Raw genomic sequence first — 7,095 nt, forward strand, 5'->3', positions numbered from 1 at the left:
TGGGTTCCAAGAAACGACCAGAAGTAGGTAACATCTAATGACATAACCGAAAAAGATTGATAACTATTTTCTTTTGTAACTCTCAAAGATGCCTTGTCGTAAAATGCAGAGGAAATTACAACAAATGTGACTGTTCATTTCCGAAAGAAAAGGAAGTATTTTATATTTGGATAAATGCAATTATATGGAGAATTTGTTGCCAAACGAATATAAGAAAGTAAGATTTTGAAAAAGTTTAATCAGTATTAAAATTTGAAATGTCATATTTAAAAAGTACTATCGTATATATTAATCATTTATGAAATAAATTGTTAAATGTTTTTTTATTATTATTATTAGAGTTTTCTTTCTTTAACTATTTGCTAGAGTCCTTAAAAAAAAAAAAAAAAAAAAAAAAGAGTGACTTATGGTACGTTTTTATATAAACATTCGTTTGAATTTTTTTTGTTTTATTTATTTTTGCTAACATATTCGTTTTTTCAATGAAACTAATTCATCGTTCATTTTCATTTTAAAAATTATTTATTGTTTCGGTTTTTAAAAAATATTGTTCATTTAGATTTAAAAAAAAAAATGTTTATTGATGTTCGTTTTAATTTAAAAAATATTTATCATTTAATTTTAAGTTGATTGTTTAATAATTGTTTATTGCCTAAATTCATATTTCATGTTTTGCAATATTTGATTGTCTTCTGCTTCAAACATATAATTTTACATGCACAATTTTTCTTTTATTTATATTGAACTAGCTGGACACCCGGCGTTGCCCGGTCATACAATACGCTTAAACATGATATTTTAATTTATGCAGATTAATTCTATAATAATACATATGCAATCTTCTATTAAATATTATATATTACAAGGAATAATTTGCTCGGCAGACTAATTCGCAAAAAAATAAATAAATAAATAAAATAAAAAGATAAAAATTATGTCGTTCATCAAATTCCATTTGTGTTTGTTTACAATATCACATCAGCTGATATTTGGGCTTCACAATAAATGCCCTGGAAAAGTCCTTTCTGATTAATGTTTAGTTTTAAAACATGCAAAAGAAAAAAAATGATTTGTGGCGATTTTAAATGGTACCTCTTATTGTAAATTGAACTCAAGAAAAAATTAAAATAAAATGATGAGGTACACACGGGCTTGAACAGGGGATCTTTCAATCCACAGTTGAATGCTCTACGACTAAGCTATACCTCTAGATGTCAATAATTCTGTTTTTTTTTTTGTTTTTTTTTGAAGAAATACTTTGCTACGATTTTAACATCTCCCTTGCTGGTGTAATATAAAAATTCCCTTGTAAAAATTATTTTTTCTCGATAAAGAAAACTGTTTTTAGGATTGTATTTTTTCAATTTCCAATACTTATCGGATGAATTTCTGTACAAAACAGATCGAAGAACACTGCCAGACATAAATTAGCTTTCTGTGAAATTTGCAAAAAATTGGCTCAGCTGTTTGGGAACCTATAAGGAACTCACTTACACAAAGTGACTTTTATATAATAGTAGAGATAAAATCCAGGTTTACTATAACTCGAATTGTGTTCCTTTCTTTTCTTATTTTTAAATATAATTTTTAAGTAAATGCTGCATGAACGCATTTTAATCTTTAAAATCCATGAAACAAAAGTTTAATTACTTTTAATGCATAAAACACAACTTGTCACTTTTTCATTTATTTTTAATTAATATTGAATGAGTTTTAGTATAAATCATTATGTTCCTTATTTTTCTCTTTTTTAATGCAATTTTAAAGTTTTTTTAATGCTTTTTTGTAAAAGTTTTGTATTTCTTGCAGTCTGACTTTTTGAAAGATCTTGTTTGCTAGAACCTCAGCAATGATGTCATTTTTCAGCTCACAGGCCTTAATAATATATTACGAAGGCCACAGTACAACATATTACCCTCCCCTCCCCCACACACAAATGCAAACAAGTCAAGAAATATTAATTCTGAAAGGAGGGGGGTACATTAAACTTAGAAAACTAAACCTCTAACCCCATTTCAAAATTGAACAACTTAAGTTCTTTTTTAAGAGATGTTTCGTCGTATACATCCAAACTTTTGTCTATAATTTTTTTTTTTTTTTTTTTTTTACTTTATTAAAATTGTGCATTAAACATTAAACTAATTTTGTTTGTTTTCAACATTTTGTAAATTTTTTTTTTTTTTTTTTTTTTTTTTTTACAGGGTATGGAAATCGCTTGAGACAAGACATGAAGTCACTTAATGTAAGGAGCTAACAAGAATGTATCACAAAGATAAAGATATTTATTGACCTTAGTTTGGAAATAATCAAAGCTGTAAGTAGAAGGAAAGCAGTGAATAGGAAGAGAGTTCTACAACCTTGTAGTCCTTGGAAAGAAGTTACTAGAATAGGAAGCTGTATTACAATGGTATTAAAACGGTGACTTGATGGAGACCACTTAAACCAACTAGTCAAAAGTGATGGAATAAAGGAAGCAAGAAATAGATCAGACAATTCTGAAGAACACCTGCTATAATAATATTTACAAAAAATGCTGAGACTAGCAACGTTACATTTGTGAGAGAGGGGTTGCAGAGAAAAAGGGGTGGGTGCAATCAAATTACAGATACGTTTCTGCAGTTTATCAAAAACCTTCAAATGAGACACAGATTCACCAGCCAAAATATGACAACAGTACTCCTTACATGGTTTGATAGTAGATTTGTAGAGATAGAGAATAGCCTCATATGTGAGAAAGTGTTTAGTAAAAAAACGATTTTATGAGTAGAAAGTGCAATGGATTTAATACGTGGAATCCAAGAAAGATTTGATAAGGAAGAAAGACCAAGAAGTTTTAGAGTCTATTTCTCATTGAGAGCAGACCCATCTATGAGAATCCCAAGAAAAGGGACACACCTACAATTGAAAGCCAAATGAACAAATGACACAATATAACAAACATTTTTGTCATATTTTTTTTATTTGCTAATGAGTTGCCAGTTATCAAGGCTTTTAAGCTACTTGAAAACTAAGGGTTAATGAAATGGATATATTGTCAATTAAATGATAAATTATGAGGGTATTGAAAGTAATGGAATGAATAAAATCTGATTACTTGTGAGGACGATTTATAACAAGTACTTGTGGACAACAGCTTTGGAAATAACTATGTTGTAGTCCATAGGAAAGCAATCCTATGGTAACATGTTCCAGAGATATGAAGTTCTTGAAAAGAAACTTCATGGAAATTTGTTTTAGGAACACGAAGGAGGCAAGTTCTTTGCAGTAATGGTAATGAGTTCTTGGTGTGAATGTCAATATGACTGAAGCTCATTTGAGCACCTTTCATAGAGCAAAGAAAAACTAGCAATGTCTGTTTTGTAGGAAAAGGATTGTAGAAACAAAAGGATCACTCGCCACTAGATTGTGAAATCAATTTTCTACTTTATTGAGGCATAAAAAAAAAATGTCGGGATTGCATCCAACCATTTTTCTAGCAAGTTTAGCAACAGATTCCAATCTTACACTTTCAATCTGGAGTGAAAGCCAGTCCGAGAGTCATCACATTCATCAATTTAGCTTTACATGTTCACAAGTGTTGGACAGCTTTAAAAAATTGACTTCCAATTAACCTATCTCTGGACAGGACTTTTTCTCTCAAATCAATCCTTATCACTTTGTCTCATGTTTCTTTTGACCTTCACCTGCCAATTGACCTTGTTACTTCAATTGTTCTACACCTACTAATCCAAGAACTCTCATCCATTCTTTCGATGTGGCCATACCAACAAAGTCTCCTGTTCTGCACACATCTCCCTGTACTGTTCAGATTTAATCTTCCTTCAAGTTCATCTGAGCTAAGTCTGTTTATAAGACAGACATTACATATCCATCATTTCTCTACATGCAACATATGACTTCAACCTTCACTGGCCAGGTTTCACTTCCATACATCAAACATATTTAATAGACTCTTCGCTTCGTCAAGAGTGACAGTGCTCTGCTGCTTAGTGATGGCATAAGTTCCCTGAACTTACTCCATCCATTCCTCTTACAATCACACTAGCACCTGCCTCACCTTGTGTTCAAATGTTATCATCAAGGTAACAAAACTTCTAAACAACCTTAATAGCTTAGCTATCCAAAGAGATTTTCTACGCACACGTTCAGGCCCAGAATAGATCTTTGAGGTACGGCAGCATTGATACTGACTTTGGACTTTAGTCGATTAGCAATTACTTTTATAAACCTATTGAAAAGAGTTTGATTATTGAGAAAATTTTGCTCGATATTCCATAGCAAGTTTGTGAAACAACCCTTTGTGCCAAATTCTATCTTTGATAAGTCAACAGCTATTGCCCCAGAAACAAAACTCAAATTATTAGATTTACTGATCTGCATGCGATATAATAGTCAGCAATCGATCTTGTAAGACAAAATCAATATTGCTCGGTACAAAGATCAGTGTAATCGCATTTCGCTCCATCTCGAGATCTATCATTGGTATTCCTTAGGTCCGCATCAGAGCATTCCTCACTCAGAAGACAGTTTGTGTGAGGATGTGCGATGGTTGGCACATCAACACTATAAAAACATCAAGTGTCCTGTACATAGACCCATTTGTGCAACTTGTCCAGTGTTTTAGCAACCTTTGCTCAGGCCTGGTTGAGTGTTAACCACTTTTTTTCCAGGCAAACTCAGAGTATACCAGGAGAGCCTTGTTGTCGTTTTCCACAGACTAATTCCACTGGTGCAGGTGGAAGAATGCTGGTGTTGTATGTTTGATGCCTATGACAGTGACAAAGCTCTTGCAGGATGTAGTTGCTGTAGCATCTCTTGATGTCCATATAGGAGATGGACAAGTAGATAGCCGGACATGTGCTTAGAATTATATGATCGAGGTCATCCAATTATCTACACGTCATTTATTTCATTTTCTTTAATTTGTTTTTAATAATATTTCTGGACATTTTTCAAATTAATAAACCATGTATTCCAAGTGATGGAGATCATAAACTTGGATTTTCATTAAATTTCTGAAGTAATTCCATTATCTTCGGAAAACTGATTCTGAGGAAAGCATAGTGGGTGCTTATTTAAATTGATCTTTTAAACAAACACATTTCAGGTAAAAATATTATGTACTTACATGTTATGGCAAAATTGGTATAAATTCCAAAAATTTGTAAAAAAATGATCTAGTAAAAGAGTTACAAGTAAAAATTGAATTTATCGAATTATCGAGTTTTATCTTTTGCTTTAATGTGAAAAAGCTGTGCAATCAATTAAGTATGACAAACTGACTTATCTCCCTTGACTTGAATTAAGGGCACGCCATTTATAGATAGAACATAATTGTGGATGACTTTTTGTTAAAAATACATTTAACACATCAACCAGATCATTTTTTCGTAATTTTTAGAATTTATTATTTCGACATGACATCCAAGTACATAATAGTGTTTTCACATGAAATGTGTTGGTTTAAAAGATGACCAATGTAAACAAGTACTACATATTGCATTCCTTTTATATGTTGACTAACCCGAGTGCCTGGCGTTGCCCAGGTGTTTAAAGGTGTATGATGAGCAAAAAAAAAAAAAAGTGGTAGTAGGCAGGCAGGCTCGAACCCATACCACAAAGGAGGAAAAGAAAGGGGGGAAAAAAAGTGACACGTTAGTTGTAGGTTTAAATTAAGAAAAAAAGGTGACGACTTTCGAAAATAGCAGTGAAAAAAAAACCCTCCCTGTAGAAAAGTGCCTAGTTGAGGGTGAAGGAATTAATATTTTTAGCCAATTTTTTATATTTGTCGTCCGAAGGGTCGAGCTTCAAAATGATACCAATCTTGAGAAAATTTGTTGCCTCTGTCAAAAGTTTTAGGCAGACATACAAACATACATTCATTCATACATACAGGTGAGATTTATATTATAGACTAGTGGGGGGTACCCGGCGTTGCCCGGGTGTTTGGAGGTGTGTTGTTGTTGGAGGGGGGGGGGGTAGACCAAAACATGGCTGGGTGCTTGGAGGTGTAAAAGAAAAAAAAGTTTTAGCAGGAAGGTAGGCTTGAACCCCGAAACCTTGACACGAAGGTGGAAACGAAAGGGAAAAAAAGCCAGACACCTAACCATCTCGGCCACGAGGGGAGAGGAATTGATAAGCGTGTTAAGTTAAGGTTTATAAAGTGAAATGAAATTCACAGGTGCGAGGAAGTTAAGTCGCGTGATATTTGACCTTGAAACATGACCTAAGCAATGACTGTTCAGCAGTTAAGATTTTGTGCGGGACAGTTTTTACCAAACTTTGGGGAAGGAAAAGCAGCTCCCCCGTTTAGTAGGGGAGTGTCTTGAAATGAAAGCAACTGTCTGATATGACGGTGAAAAGCCGACATGGACCTAACATTTACATCGCTTTCTGGTGACCAACAGCCGTGGGCCGGAGAGGTATCTATTCGAATCGAGTTTTGCTTTTTTTATACCGAGAAACGAAAGCAACACGTGGCGATCCAAAGATGTGGAATATTTAGCTTTTCAAAGTTGGGCAAATTTAATAGACAGGCGACCCCCATTATTAACTCGTAGATATGATTTAGACGCGATATAAAAAGTTTTAAGAATGAGACAGCCGACTGAGCGCTCCCCCTCCAAAAGCCTTTTGCGGACATACACAAAAAGTGTACATACATACACACACATTTTCGCTTTTATATTTATAGATGGGTTGCACATAAAACAATCTGCAATTGAGAGGTAAACTCCAAGACATTGATAAACTGTTCCTTGAAGAGCGTAAAATGTCAAACACTTCTACACTTTATTCTAAATGTAGAATCTTTAGAATGTGGCAACAAATGTATCTTCAGATAAGATTGTTTTTTACTTCTTCAGAATTTATTTCTTTGGCTCCAAAACTCAAAAAACACCTTTGGCTTCTCTCAGTTTACATGGCTGCTTGGCCAAATATATTGAAATACCAAAAATTCAGCCTTGGGACGTGGATGCAGAAATAGTAGGTATTTTCTAACTTTTTTTTTTTTGCTTTGATTTTTCCCTTCAGAAGCCTATGATTTGCCCTCCATCCCTTTTTTAATTGGTACAGGTAGAGAGGTGAAATGTT

Source organism: Euprymna scolopes, chromosome 1, assembly GCF_053919585.1.
Source record: "Euprymna scolopes isolate OS-2025 chromosome 1, ASM5391958v1, whole genome shotgun sequence".
NCBI classification, from domain to species: domain Eukaryota; kingdom Metazoa; phylum Mollusca; class Cephalopoda; order Sepiida; family Sepiolidae; genus Euprymna; species Euprymna scolopes.